The sequence below is a fragment of the Tamandua tetradactyla genome, chromosome 5 (genome assembly GCF_023851605.1).
Source record: "Tamandua tetradactyla isolate mTamTet1 chromosome 5, mTamTet1.pri, whole genome shotgun sequence".
NCBI classification, from domain to species: domain Eukaryota; kingdom Metazoa; phylum Chordata; class Mammalia; order Pilosa; family Myrmecophagidae; genus Tamandua; species Tamandua tetradactyla.
Window position 1 is genome coordinate 180,670,799 of NC_135331.1, and position 14,948 is coordinate 180,685,746.

At 36.1% G+C, this 14,948-nt stretch overlaps 1 long non-coding RNA gene across 1 annotated transcript; it reads right to left on the bottom strand.

Annotated features, from left to right (window-relative positions):
- Window positions 1–325: 325 nt before the first annotated feature.
- LOC143685136 (uncharacterized) lies at window positions 326–11,613 on the bottom strand. Its single transcript, XR_013176396.1, has 3 exons — window positions 11,521–11,613; window positions 6,538–6,649; window positions 326–1,475 (listed from the first exon to the last, which is right to left on the bottom strand). It is a non-coding gene; the product is annotated as an uncharacterized LOC143685136 (long non-coding RNA).
- Between the last annotated feature and the right edge of the window lie 3,335 nt (window positions 11,614–14,948).

Sequence of the window (14,948 nt, forward strand, 5' to 3'; positions counted from 1 at the left end):
GCTTTGAGTTTGTCATTACATGATGAGTCAGTCATCATCTTTCCTCAGTCCTCATTTCCCTCATTTCCTTATTTTTTGGAGAAAAAAAGATTTATAATCAGTGAACATCTCCAATCAAACACAATCAATTTTAAGAGAAAGATGTTCCTTGTACTATTTTGAATTGATAAACATTTAAAGATCAAATGTTAATTTTACTTTGAATAATGTATGCATGACTTAAGCTATCGTTTTATCAAAATGATGCCAAAGAGGTTGTTGATTGTAATATATTATGGGAATTAGAAAGAAAATACTTGGTAATACTGCTTAATTGTTCAGTGACTTTAATATCCGGAAGAGTAAAGTTTTAAGATTTTACTATATGGATCTTTTCACTTTGCTAAATAAAAGACTTATTGAACAAATTCTCACATCTGATTTTCTCCCAGAAAGAGTTTTTCAAGTTCAGGCTTAAGCCAGACTTATGGATGAGGTGTGTTTACACAATTTAATGAACTTCTCAATACTGTAGGAAAGTAAATCATTACTCACGTGAATTAGAAGATTGCCTGGACAGCTGTGAATTTAGAAAATCACATTTAAAAAATGCTTTTAGTATTTCACTATAGATGTAATTAATGTGGGGCAAGTGTGAAATGCTCCTCAATCTCTATTAATACTTAGAAATGAGTCATCTCCTGGCCAATTTGTATCAATATCTATATATCTATATCTCAATCTATATATTTAAAAGTATACCTATATCATAGATACGCGTACGTGTGCATGTTTAAGTAGAAGGACGAAATGTGAAACAATAATGATGAATCACAATAACTTGGAATATCAAGCATTAACTTCTCTCTTCTGTCCTCATCCCCAATTCAGATCATGAGAGGTGGGTTTCCATGGAGCAGGGAGGCCTTCCTGGGCCATGGATATCTGCTGAGGTAAAGAGTTCAGGAGCTCCCTTTTCCCACTGCTTCTCATACCTAAAGGACTGAGTCATGTTGTGAGTAGAGAAAGAGGAATCAAGTTTTAGATGATGAAGAGAGCAGGGCAAACAGCACGGTGTTACTTCTTGTGCTGAGTGCCAAAGAGGGAAGAAGGAAGGAAATACAAGAAAGCCTGGGTCATTAGGCAGGTACCCAGGGGAAAAGAGATGAATGAGCTGTCTTTTGCCTGAAATTTAAAAATGGCTGCTTGTAGACACTCCCACACCAACCTACATTGGTAAAGCAGGACAGGTGGTCACATGGTGCATTTAGACATCGAGGACCCTCCAGCCACCCCAATCCTTAAGAGTGTCCCCTGTCCATGAGTGCACATGCCAGGGAGTTGCTACATTAATGGGCCAAACATGGACTTCGTGACTTACCTGGGAGCTGATGTTAGGCCAGCAGGAGGAGACAGCAGTGGAGCTTTGAGCTATCACCTTTCCAGGGAGCTACCAGAAGCCAAATGTGGACTCCACTGGAGCTCCTCCTTCAGGGCTGAGAGAGGACAGGCTATAGGAAAGTGGACTCTGCCACTCCCCCTACAGTCTCTCCCCACTGCAGACAGGGCCAGTGTGGAAGCACACTGCCTTTTACAGTTACCAGGGGAAGGCAGGGTGCGAAACTGAGGTCCACCAATGAAGCAGGGACAAACGTCTAGTATGGCATAACTGATTTACAGCCTAAGTTGACTATTAAATCACTGGATGGTGATTTACAGCCTAAGTTGAGTATTAAGCCAGAGCAAGAACTAAATTAAGTCACCTGCCATAAAGTTGGTTGGTTGGAGATCCAGAATTAAAAACAAAATCGGTTCCAGAAAAAAACATATTATGTTTTTGAATGGCCAACTATATAATTGTATATAGTATGGCCATGTCATTTAAACATATTTTTATTTATATAAGTTTTTTAAAATATAAGATCATGCTATAGATGCACGTGATCATTTCATCAGCACCATCATTTTAATGTCAGCTACTCTATCATATGGGTATATAGTAATTTCATTTTACTTTCCCTTATTTAAAAATTTTTTCTTATGTACAAAAATGTGCAGTGAAAATTCTTGAATATATATCTTTGAGCGCTTGTTCAACCATTTCTTTGGCTTAATTTCTTAGGAGGTTGTAGGCTAGAGGATATAACTTTGACACATATTGTCAAATTGTCTTCTAGAATACATTAATTTTTATTGTTAAATCGAGGTGTGAACACCTCTCTGTTCAGAATCCATGCTAACACTATAACTTATTTGAAAAAATAACTGGTAACTGGAGAGGTAAAATGAATATAACTTTGTTTTAATAGGTAATTAAAATGTATTTTTTTGTCTTATTTAGTAACTATATTTTTGTATTTCTCTTTGGTGTTTTTTGTGGCTCTTTCCACTGAAATGTTCAGTTTTTTTTATTGTTTGTTATAAGCTCTGTATATGGGAAAAACTTTTTCAGTGAATTATATTGCAAATATTTTCCCCCAATTTCTTAATTTACTGTTTCAAGTTTATTGTTTTTTTCAAGAGGATACATACATTTAAAGTTTATTTTAAATAAATTCAAAGCTATTTTTCTGATTATTGATTTTTTGTCATTTTTATATTTTTACATCTACTGTAGTATAAATATAATGATTATATAATTTATTATTTCAGCTATATAAATACTCATTTATATTTGCTTAAAGCATTTTTATGATTTTATTTATACATTTGCTCTTTTATTTATTTGCAATTTATTTTAAGAAAAGGATGAAGAAATCTATTTATTTCTCATATTGCTCAACAGTTGGCCCAATTCCATTTATTAAATTATCTATTTTCCCGTGTCAACTTTAAAAGCTATCTTTATCTTGTATTTGATGTATTAGATCTTGTAGTTTATATATGACATTTTGGTGAGAGTACCACACTATGTTATTTATGATAAAATTAGTGTACATTTTAGAATTTGGAAGGGACAAGTACTCCTTCATTAATCTTTTTTTTCATAATTTTCCTGGACATTTAGAGAAGTTTGGTATAATTTTTATTAATTAGTTGAAATAATATCGGTATTATGACTGAAATTAAAATAAACCTATGGCTTAATTTGGCGGAGAATGTGTGTCTTTTTAAACATGTGCTTTTCCATCTAGTAATCTGCATGATTTCTGTATATTCATTTCACTCCTATGTTTCTGAATAAAATCTTATAATTTTCTTCAAATAGTGATCTAAGCTTCTGTGAAGTTAATTCTATCTACATTTTTTGTTACTATAGTATGTGAAATATTTTACCATTTCATTTTCAAATTTTAAAAATGTATTACTTATAAATATAAATGTAATAATAATGTGTTGTAATTGATTTTTATCACACCAAGTCCAGATCTTTCTTTCTGTTTTAAAAGAGATTTTCCTTTAGGAAAGTATGTTAAATTTTATAAAATGCTTTCTCCCCAATATATTAACAATCATTTGTTCCTTTTTCTTATTAGGGTAATGCATAATATATATTTTCTTAATAAATTCCCATATGTAAAATATATTTCTGGAATAAATCCAAGAGGTATTGATTTTGAAATATACAGCTGGACTTGATTACTCTTTTACTTAGGATATTGATTCATTAGGTTCCTTATTTACAGTAAAATAGATAGATACATAGATACATAGATAGATGATGCAGATATATAGATGTGGTAAAGATATGGACACATGTTTATATATGATGCTTCAGTCCCTAAACATAACCTGCTTGAAATCATGGCTACTGTCAACTCTTTGTCTCGTTTTTCCATCATCAGAAAAATACTCGTTCTTTTTCTCAATTCTTTTGCAAAAACCTTGAAGAAGGTTAAAAGGGGAAATTTTTGGCTGTATATATGTTACTAGAAAAAACGTGTTTTAATAAATAAAAAAAAAAACACATAGGACTGTACAATGCAAAGAGCAAGCCTGATGTAAACCAAGGACACTAGTTAATAGTACAATTACAAAAAAATGTTCCTTATCAATTATAACAAATGTCTGATACTAATATATAACTGGGTGGTATATGGGAACTCATTATATATATATAGTATATGAGAACTTGATGTTTCTCTAAACCCACAACTTTAACTAAGAAATTAGAAAAAAAAAAAAAGAATGGCTTAGATCAGTCACTCGGACTAACCCATTTCTGTTTGTTTTGCCCTTGTGAACTGGAAGAAGAGCAGATCCCTGGGCCAGAGGGTGCGCTGGGCCATAGAAACTTTCTGTTTTCCTTAAGCTCTGTAACGGTTTATGATGTGTGCCTAGAAAATTTGAAAACACGTGATTTTGAGGCTGAGAGTGGATGGGAGAATGGTAGAGAGGATATTTACTTGACAATGTTTTCAATTTACTTCTTGTTTTTGGATCTATTCTTGGAATTTTGCCTCTTTGAATGAATTTTTTTTTTTTTTTATTGGGCAGGCACCGGGAAACGAACCTGGGTCTCTGGCATGGCAGGGGAGAACTCTGCCTGCTGAGCCACTGTGGCCCACCCCTTGAATTAAAAAAATTATTTCAATTAATTTTACACATAATATTCTCATTTGTTAAACTTAATTTTTCTGATATTCTTTCTCATATACATTATCATGTTTGGTTTTGCATCTCTGTCTAAATGAACTAACTAATTTTTCTTATTATACAGATCTTTTTCAAAGAAGCATTTCCTGAATTTACTGTTATATGTACTATTTTTCTGTTTCTCACTCAATTTTTCCTTTTCTTAAAAATGTATTATCCTACTTTCCTCAGTAAATTGAATAAATGTTCCATACCTGGGGAGGGGGGGGGATAAACTATGGGGTATAAGTTTGCTATAAATACTGAATAAACATGTTGATATATACATATGCCATAGTTAATTGATAACTTTTTCACATTGTAATCCCTTCAGTTGGGAAGTGTGATAAAAATGTTAGTGTATGGTAGTTTGTCAGCGTGTTTCCTATCCTAGTAGAACATATAATAATGGTGCATTTAAAAACCAATAACACTTTTAACTTAGTTAAATTACTTAATAATGTTATTATTCTCTCTCTCTCCCTCTCTATATATATATGATTGAGATATATATGTTTGTCCTTCAGTAATATTATGTCAGTCAATTATATACTCACTAGAAAAATATTTCATGCATGAATATAAATAATAGATATTTTCAGATTTTTAATGTGACAGAACATGTGTTACTCATGAAGCAAACTTTTAGTTTAGGAAGATATTCTCCAACCAGATAAGAGATAATTCAAAGTAAAATCTCAAGAATGAAGTAACTGATAAGAAAAACGTGATGTACACACACAATGGAATATTATTTAGCGTGAAAAGGAATGAAGTTCTGATGAATGCGACACCATGGAAGGACCTTGAAGACATCATGGTGAGGAAATAAACCAGACACAAAAGGACAGATGGTGTATGATCTCACTGATATGAAATCATTAGAATAAACAAACTCATAGAGTCAGGACCTAGAATATAGGTTATCAGGGGATGGAGGTGGGTAGGCACCAGGGAGTTAATTCTTAAAATGTTGACTTCCTATTGGGATCTTGGAAAAGTTTTGGTATTGGATGGTGATGATGATGGCACAAATTTGTTCATATAATTAACAGCATATTTGAATGTGGTTAAAAGGGGAAGTTTTAGGGTGTATATATGGTACTAGACTAAAGACTTAAAAATCCATGGAACTATACGACATGGACAATGACTACTAAGTTAAACTGTGGACTATGGTAAGTATTACAATTCTAAAAACATGCTTTCATCCATTGTAAAAAATGTGCCACACTCATGCAAGGTATTAAAAAGGTGGTATATGAGAACCCTGTATGTTATGCATGATTGTTGTGTAAACCCACAGCTTCTCTATTTAAAAAAAAATGTAGCTGAATTATAAAAAGAAAATGAAGGCACATTTTGAAAAATATAAACATAGAGTTTTCTAAAAATTGCTGTCAACTTAATTGTATAATTTGATAAAAATATCAAAATTGCTCTTGAACGACATAAAATTTAAACAAAAGAATAAAATATATTAGCCTAAATCCAAATGTAAAGTTCTAAGAAGTGTGGGAGTAAGAATGGAGGAAACAGTTCTCATATATACTACAACAATGCTTTCTTAGTGCATAAAACGTGCCAGGTCCTAGTAGGAGCTGGTATGGGCAAGAAGAAAAAGGCAGCTTCTCTGTCCTGAAGGAATTGCCATCTGATCTTAAATTTTTTTTAAATACTTGATCATTCTTAGACTTAATTCTCATTTATGCATAGGGTTTAGGATACTGAATCATTCTTAGAGTTGGAAATAGATCGGTAAGTTAATTGAAATGCAATGTGTAGTTACATTACATATTTTATAAAAGAAGTCATGCATAGTCCATAGAGCTGAAATGCAAAGTAAGAAGTAAATATAAAAATATAAAGAGGTGAAAGCATAAAAGTCATTGACAAAAGTAAGACAAACTGTCATGAAATTGCCATTGAGGATACTCAGCACTTTCTGGACTTAGGCAGTAAAATCAGTCCAGGAATCCTTACCCTCTCAGTCACTTCCAGTCTGAAGTAGAGGATGGAGTCCAGCAGGGAAGATTGGTTGTTGACACAGTAGAAGGAAGAGGTTTTTTTTTTTTCTCCTCCCATTTTCTCCTCCCTGGGAAGAAGAGGGAGATCAGGAGTGCTTTCCAGAAAGGGATGCCTTCACCCCCGGCTGGAGACCTGCTTGTCCGCATCAGGTCACAGCCCGGTTCTCCTCTGAGAGCAGACTTGGATGTGATAAGGAAGATATCAGTAGACCTGGACCTGTGACACTGACATTTTTTAGAGGCACAGACACAGGTACCAGACTTTAGCTTGGAAATATCTGCAGGGTAGATGCTGGTTGGAATTGCTTGCTGTGGTAGAGTGAATAAAAATCTGTACTTCTACAGTTTGTGGGGCAAAGGGCAGAGGTGTTGTGACCTAGAAGAAGAGCCTCCCTTGCTCCAGGGACACACAGCCCCACTGCAGGGTGCATAGTTTGATGACAAGAACAATGGCTCCTCAGTTGAACGTCATGCACAAGAACAAATGGTGGCTTTGGGAAAACATGCTAAGTTTTCTTTGATGCTAAGGGGACACTTTAGAAGAGAACTGATATAGATATATTTTTAAAAGACCCTGCTAAATAGAAATATCTGCAAGGGGCAAGACAACCCAGCGGGAAAGAGATGCTGGTTTGATAGGAAATGAATGAAAAGAAGTGATAGGGATTCTTATTGATACAAACAAAGCTGTACCATAGCCTACAAAGATGATTGTACCAGTTATGTATGAAAATGGCCAGTCAGTAATTATATGAAAGGAAATTAGCTTGCCACTTGAAGTAAAATGAAAAGCAAGCTCTCAGCACAATCTTGGGACAGGAATCTTGTGAGAACAGACAAGGCATAGACTTGGCAAATCTTGTTAAATGGTTAGAGAGTAAGTGGGACTTCTTTGAGTCCCTACTTCTGTCAAAAGTTATAGTTTCTTGAATTAACCATTAATTTAGTTTTTGTTCCAAGGAGAAAAAAAGACTCCTATTTTTTACTTTAGTGCTTGATTTACAACTGCCCTCTGTGTTATATGTTTGAAGAAAAAAAAAAAAGAAAACACCTCAGTATATTATATGGAAAAATTGGAAGTCAGCACACTGAATTTGTTCCAGGGTATCTGATTTATGATAAAAGCGCACTGATGCTGCCTGATCCCATGTGAAGTTGCACTTAGTATCTGGACTGATGAGTAACATTTCTTTCATTTGTATAACATGACAGCAGTAAATCTTCATAAGATTACTGTACCTCTCACCAATGGGAAGGTATCCTTAGGGTCTACTGAAGGGTGTAATGACAAAAATTTCAAAATCCTGGTTAATAAACAGAAGAAAGCTCCCCATATTTCCTTTCCTCAAAAATGTCTACACAAGTATAATGATGTGTTTTGCTCCAGTGTCTACTCTTTGGATCTTTATGAAATTACCAAGCTATCCTGCTTTATTAAATATCTAGATTCCTGAATTTAAGCAGCTAAGGTATCACCAAGTGTGGGTTAGTGCACATTGCTGAAGAGTGATACTTTATAAGACAGATGAAAAGGGAAGTAGAAATCCTCAAACTTTTGTAACTTAAAAAATGAAACAAATATAACCTAGTGCAGATGGGCCATGTGGATGTAAGAAAGGACATATTAATCAAACCTTACCAATTAAGGTACTGGTACTTCACTAACAAACTCTGAGATGAATTTCGAAAGCACGGCTTGATGGAATGGATATTTATATTATTAAGGTATCATAGCAACCATCTTTATCTTTTCTGAGTGCTCTCTAGAGGTCATGTTTAAAGTTCTCAGTTGATTACCACCGTGGCAATTAATAAGGATGATTTAGCTTGTTGGTTCTAGCTTCACTGAATACATGAATATCTAGAAGTAGGAGATTCTAAAGCCAAACAGTAATACCTTCTGATAACAGAGGTAAATGAATTAAAACCATTGCTAATCACCCAGCAAATAATTTCAGACAAATTTTTATTTAATATAAGAGCTCTTAACAATTTGTGAAATTTGAAGTTCAAGTGCTCCCATTGACTTGCTCAATTTTGGTACAGTGCCTTGCTAATATTAATGCAATAGTACAATGATGTTGTTAACTATAGAACTTAGTTTACATTAATTATATTTTCCCATATACCACCTTATTATTAATACCTTGTAATACTGACGTACATTTGCTCTAGTTTTCTAATATTTATACAATTAACCACCACCATTGTCTGCTCTAGGTTTCACTAAGTTCTTCAGTCCCACCAATAATAGGGGGAAATAAGGGGTATGGGAATTTTTTCTTCAGAAGAAATAAAATGTTCTCATATTAACTGTCATGGTGAAAGAATAACTTTGTGATTATACCAAAGGCCATTGATTGTGTACTTTGGATTGATTGTATGGTATGGGAATAAAACTGTTAAAAGAATAATAATAACGGAGGATAAGGGGGTATGATATATTTTGGGTTTTATTTTTTATTTCTCTTTGTTTTTTTGGAGTCCTGAATATATTCTAAAATTGATTGTGGTGGTGAATGCAAAACTATGTGATGATACTTGAGCCATTGTTTATATATGTTGGTTGGATTATACAGTGTGTGAATATGTCTCAATAAAATTGCATTAAAAAAAGTGGTACCATTGTCAGAAATAATTTTCAATTATACTTTCTAAAGGCAGTCTAACTTGAGATATTGTTTTCTCCTAGATCTGACTTTGAATACTCTTGCTACTTTCTAAAATGTTACAGATTTGGAATTTGAGGCTATGTACTTACTCTCACATAGAAACAGCTTGCAATGGTATTAATTTGTACTTGCTTCTGCTTCTCAATTACCGAATTAGCATTTGTGGAGCATCTGCTCTTAGGACCCTATTCTAGGCTTCTCCCCTGCCTTCCACATCTGATAACCTCATCACTATTCATCCCTCAGACCAAGAACCTAAATATCATCCTTGATTTTTCTTATTTTCTCACAGCCCATATCCAATTCCTTAGCAAGTCCTATCTTCCAGCCATGCTTTCAAAATATATTCAAAATCTGACAAGTTCTCACCACGTCAATCCAAGGCACCACCACCTCTTGCCTGTCCACTGCTCTGCCCTCCAACTTCCTTTTTTTGCAACATTCTAGCCCATCTGCCACGGAGCAGCCAGAATAATCTTTATAAAAGTCAGACGATGTCACTCCCTTGCTCAAAATCTTCCATAAATTATTCATGACATGTATAAGAAATTTGAAACTGCTTACCACATCCAATATTGGCATTACATTACCTGGTCCTTTTAATTCCATCTTGTACCTGTTTGCTCCTTGCACACTCTGGTCCAGCCACACCTTCCTTCTGATGCTCTTGCAGCCCACAAGGCTCCTTACCACCACAGGGGCTTTGGGATTTTTGTTTCTGCTGCCTAAAACATTCTGCCACCAAGATCTTCCAATGGCTCGCGCAATACATCGGTATTTGCTTAAAGGTTCCTTTACCATTTTGTCTTAAATAGCCTGCATCCTTTCACTTTCTAACCCCTTTAACCTACTTTGTTTTTATACCGCTTGTTTACTTGTTTACTTTCTTACTCCATTTCCCACTCTCACTACCCCCATTCAATATAGCTCCATGGGGTCAGGGACTTTATTTCTCTTGTTATCTACTGGATATCCTAGATCTAGCAAAGTTACTGACACATAGGAAACACAACAAATATTTGATGAATGAATGTATGAATTAATATGGTAACAAAGATGGATAAACTATTAAAAAGGTGTTAACGAACAGGGAACGTATTTGTTACTGAGGAACTCCAAGTCTAATCAGAGAAGAAATAATAACACCTATGCAAAAGAATGCAAAACATTAGAGATTGAGTGCATAACACCCAAATAAGGCAGAGCAAAGCAGGTTGTTTTATTGTGTATGTAACATGGGCCATCTGTCTCCCTCCTGTTACTTTTGCATTTCTCCATACTGCCTAACATGGTCTCTGCACATAAATGTTGACTATAACTAATTGATTCTTTTTAAAACCTGCAAGTACAAGTAGAAAATAATATTGAAAACAAAGCTGAAGTAAGGGCTTGAATTACCTTGGATAACTTTTGATTTAGTTGTTCCACCCTCTATAACAAAGAAGGATGAATATGTATTAGCTTTTGTTTAGCTGCTAGATACACTGCAGAGAAATTTTTTGTAGTGTGGTATAATATCTTCAAAACATTAGTTGTTAAAAATTAAATGGCTTTTAAAATTTTCAGTTCCCAGTACTTCACTCTCCTCTTTCATGTGTATAATCCTTAAAAATTGAGGGAAATTAATTATACATTTTGCTTGAGTATAAGTTTTGTTATAAATTGACTGTATATTTAGAGTGTAAATGAATAATACACAATTGACTGAGCTGATCATGGATTCAAAAAATTACTGATCACTGACTTGGATAGGCTGGGATAAAAAAAAGAAAACGAATAAAATTTAGATCTAGCTCTCCAGAATCTTATGGTGCATTCATTTATTCACCTGATATTTTAAAACAATTGGGCACTAAAAAATTCCAAGCACTGTCCCAAGCACTGGGGATATAATTACCAACGAGGCTGTCACTGTCCCTACAGTCAGCGTACTTAAGGTTCCAGGAAATAGAAATGATGCAAATGCTGACAAATGGAATTTTACACTAAGGTAGAGAACAGGACAGCATAGGAACAAATAACAAGAGAAGCCAACCTTGAGCCTTCAGCGAATGCTCAAGTTCCCTGACCAGTGACGTTGAGATTAGAACCCAAGCATAGAAACAAGGACAAAGGCAGGGCAGGGAAGAAGGACAGACACGCAAACAGATCACCAGAGTTCAGCGTAATCAGGCTTTTAGTAGCAATAAGGAAGTTAGCACAGACTATGCTGGTTGCATTTAAAAAGGAAAGATAAACATTGCCATTTGGCATCAGCAAAACCTTACCCCGGAGGAGAGGCTCGGGCCTCGGGAGTGCGGATTTGCCAGCTGGACCAGAGGGTAGGAAGTAGCAGGCAGAGGGAACAGCACGTACCGTATCATAACAAGTACGAGCACGTAAACAAGTAGCGTGACTCAGCCTCACACGAAGTTGACTGATGGTGTGAACTGGTGTCAGGAGCCTGGCTGGTGGAATCTTGCTTTCTTATCGCATGGACAGTGACATTTTGAGAGGCAATTAACGCTTGGGAAGAGTGCAAGGCTGCGTTGCGTACTGATCTGGCTCGGGAGGCGCCTAAGGCTAACTCCTGGCATGACAAAGTGCAGTCATTGCAGACCAGTGACTTGCCCTTGCCCGGGCGCCACGCTGGCTGAAAAATGGTCACAGTTACAGGACAGAGAGGCGGGCTTTATTATCCTGGAAGACACTGCCCTTGGCCCTAGACATGAGAACAGAGAAGTAAGGCTAAAAGGTTTTCAAAATGCTTGGGCTCACCTAAACAAATAGACAGACAAACAAATTGTGTTATAAAAAGTATGGATTAGGGGTTCCATTTTAAATAGATGAGAAATAAACAAGGGCCATTAATTTTCTCTTTAAGAAAGATAGTTGTGGAGCCAATTAATAATCTGTACTGGACTGATAAATAAAGTAGACAATCTTCAAGAGATATTTTTTTCACAAATGACAAAATGGATATCTAGAATAGACATCCGTTTTATGAACAATTACAGGGTATATTAGGGGGAAGAGAGATTCATGGAAACAACTGGATTCTCTAAGGCATTTTTTAAAGGATTCACTAAGATTTTTTTCAACGATTTTATCTGCTTTAAGGAGAGTTGTCATTTCAAAGGACTGAGATTTTCTCCATGGTGCCTTGTTTTTAGAACATGGATTTACTTGGCTGTTATATGCAATTACTTGCTTTCTATGGTTCTCTGGATAACAGCATTTTTCATATATGCTACAGGAACCAAGTGGGTTTGTGAAATGATGTCTTCATCTATTTGTTATTTTTTGATTAGCTGTATGAAAGTTGCCTTGTCACAAGAAGTCTTAATTGTAATAATTCTTTAGCAAAATGTAGTGATGTCTTCTAGGCAATGCTATTATTTAAGGCTTTGCTTATGCCCCAGCCAAACAGTTGTGTTTATTTCCTTGTCTTGCTCAAAACAGGAAGACAAAGGGACTCTGCCCACAGCCTTGCACTTCTTCTAATACAGATAAAAGGGGAGGAGAGATGCAAGCAGTTGGGGCTCACAAAAATTTAGTGGGAGGGAAGAAAAGCCATGTTGGTGTGAGTCAAACTGAGGCAGCTGTGCTTTTCTTCTAAGTGCTGTACCAGCTGTGTGGGGGTGGAAGCCAACCAGAGCGAGAGCTGACTGATGGCGCTTGCTTGGGGTGGGTGGTCTCCTCTCCCCATGTGCCAGAAAGAGGATAGATTTATAACTGTCCTGCCTATTAAGGATGCTGCTGCCAGGGTGCTTTTGAAACCCTGTCACTTCAGGTACAGCTAAGCACATGGGCCTGCCCTCCCTGCAAGCTGTGACTGCACACAGGAGGGAAAGAGGTTGCTTCTCTCTAAATGCTAAAAGCCCCACTTCTCTCTAAATGCTGATTTAAAGCTTTAAACAGCTGGAAAACCTGTACAACTAGAGGACCTCCAAATTCAGAGCAAATAGATTGGGAGGAGTCAGATTGAGTGATGAGGGGTCTTTTAGGGAAATAAGAAGAAGGTGGGATACTCAGGCTGTGAATGAATAGAAAATGAAGAGACAGTTATTGTCTTCACTAAAACCCATTGTTTTTGAATAGAATGGATTAAGATTTTCATCTTCTATCGCTTCTTAATCCCTTTCTTTCATACTTAATAACATCATACAATAATGGAAACCTTAAACAGAAAGCAAAATTCTGCAATTATAGTATCAGCTATGGCTTTTGAATTTTCTCCCCATTTCTAATTCAGCAAGGGAAAGGGTGTTACATTTTGCAATTATTCCTTGAAAGATATGTTTAGGCACTTGGCTTCTAGAATAGGTTGGAAGAAAGGTACAAAACTGCTACCCTCCCCACCCCCATAAAAGGAAAAAAAAAACAAAACACAGAAAATTTACCCTGTAGCCTGGTCAATTTTCATTTGGCATTTCTCCAGGTGTGTTGACCTTATATAGTGAAAATGGCACCAGATTGCCAATTCTGAATGGTAGAAGTAGAGCCAGCCAAGGTATTTTGTATATTCGTTTGTTTTCAATTGTTTTGCTTGCTTACATGGGCCTGGGGATTCTCTAGCTTTGTACTAAATATTTAGTACTTTTTGTAGGCAGTAAGAAAGGCTGCAACCCTTTGCGCCTCAGCTGTCCCTCCTTGCAATGAGGCAGATGAGGCGGGGTTAAAGGCTCAAAGGTCAACATAGTTTATGCTTATCATAACTGTTTTTTTTTTTGCACGGGCAGGCACCAGGAATTGAATCCTGGTCTCCAGCACGGCAGGCGGGAATTCTGCTACTGAGCCACCATTGCACCACCCTGTAACTGTTTTCTGAAAGTGCACACACCTTGACAGGCCTCATGGATTTGAATTGAGCAGAATATGAGGGGATGGTCTGAAACTATATACTCTTAAAGACATATTTCTTTCAGTAAAGAAAAAATTACCCTTACTTCTACTTTACTTGGTCTTCTAGGAGAGCAAAGAGCAAAAGATTCAGTGCTAGGAGGTGACTGACATAGCCTATTTCTTATTTTGTGGGCCTTCAGACATAGTTTTCTGATGGGGATGGCCACTGCAGGCTCTGTCAGAGGTTTGATAGAGGTGCAAATCTGGTTGGATGTTTAGTGAAAATAGAGTTTTTCTGTAAAAATACATTTAAAATATGCATTGCCTGGGCCCCCCAGTGATTGTTTTCAGTGTAGAAGTTCTTTCAAAGATAGTAGGTGCTTTCTTGGTAAGCAAAACATTCTGTTGTGCCAGCTCAGTTGATCTTTGGCTAGCTGCTGTGTTTACTAGCTGTAGGAGTGGTTAGTGTGCCAGCAGCTGCAAATAAATCAAAGCTTGTGACTGGTCTCCAGCCATGTGGACCTCTGCACCCTGCCTCTTTTGTGATGGTTTTTCTAGCAGAACTCCTTTAGGACAGCTATGTCCACCAATTCATATGCATAAGAATAAGCTACCATTCAATTTTCTAAATTGAACAGGGGGGAAGATGGAAACGATAGAAAAGAGAAGGTAATTTTCCTACTTTGAGAATTTCTTGCGTATTGCTGTGCAGGCATTTCAAATGTTCGCATTTAGTGCAGAGAATGAGGGGGGCATCCTGTCTTGGGGTGTAAAAACATGGTTAAGGAGAAGAGTACACAGTAGGTTGCACTAGGATCTATTTTTATTTCTGAAATAAGATTAATTGGTTTGATTACATGTAAGAGTTCTT